Here is a 1,113-nt window from a genome sequence, read left to right on the forward strand (position 1 = left end):
ACACATGGAGCAATAGAGAAAAACAGGGAAACAGGGAGAGAAAGACAGCGAGATAGAGACAGAGAGAGACAGAAAGTTTTAGACTGAGAGGGAGGGTCAGACTGAGTGAAACAAAGACTCAAACACATACATATACAGAGTTGTGTGTGTGTGATCTATAAAGAGAGAGAGAGGGAAAGAGTGAGAGAAAGACAGGGACAAAAGAGAGACAAAGAGGGAGACAGATAGAGAGAAAGACAAATAGAGAGAGAGATACATAGAGACAAAAACATAAAATGATGAAAATACTCATCAGGTGAGAGACAGGGACTAACAGAGACAGGCAAAGGCATGGACAGACAGAGATGATGGGAAAGCGAGAGCTAGTCAGACAGAGAGTCTGAGAGAATCCCATTGGAACACAACTGGACACCGTGTGAAAGAAACAGATTGAGAGACAAAGACAAACAGAGAAATAGTGACAGACAGAGTGAGACTCAAACACATACACAGCTCTCCAAAGAGAGAGTGAGGCAGAGACTGAGCGACACAGATATATTTCACAATTTTATTTCATTATCTGCTCAGAGTGTTACCGAGTTACAGAAAAATGCAAATGCAACAGATGAAAATCGGGGTTCACTGAACAGGATTGAAAAAATCTCTGTTCAATTAAGGAATTACCAGGAGTGGGGTTCGAACCCACGCGGGTATAAACCCATTGGATCTTAAGCCCAACGCCTTAACCACTCGGCCATCCTGGTCCTGTCAACACTTGGACTCTGTCTCTATGAGAATCTGGGCTTCAACTTCACCCCCACAGAAACACATAAACATACCGGGTTTCAGGGAGCATTTTCGAACATTTTTCATCATATTGACACGGGCGCAACTCTCCTATTCTTTTTCGAGTAAAGCTCTGGGAACTTTCACATCCACCCGAGGGTGCAGACGCAGCTTCAATTTAACATTTCATCCGAAAGTCAACAGTTTCAACAATGTAAAATTTCCCAAGTACTGCATTTGAGTGTCAGCCAAGATAATGTGCTCAAGTCTCAGAAGTGAGGCTGACACACACAACATCCTGATCAGTCGAGAATGGAGCCACTGAAACAAAGCTGATACCAAAGATCA

The 1,113-nt window shown here is 43.1% G+C and overlaps 1 non-coding gene across 1 annotated transcript; it reads right to left on the minus strand.

Annotated features, from left to right (window-relative positions):
• Nucleotides 1-660: 660 nt before the first annotated feature.
• On the minus strand, nucleotides 661-743 carry trnal-uaa (transfer RNA leucine (anticodon UAA)). The gene has a single exon. It is a non-coding gene; the product is annotated as a tRNA-Leu (tRNA).
• Between the last annotated feature and the right edge of the window lie 370 nt (nucleotides 744-1,113).

The sequence above is a fragment of the Pristiophorus japonicus genome, chromosome 23, assembly GCF_044704955.1.
Source record: "Pristiophorus japonicus isolate sPriJap1 chromosome 23, sPriJap1.hap1, whole genome shotgun sequence".
NCBI classification, from domain to species: domain Eukaryota; kingdom Metazoa; phylum Chordata; class Chondrichthyes; family Pristiophoridae; genus Pristiophorus; species Pristiophorus japonicus.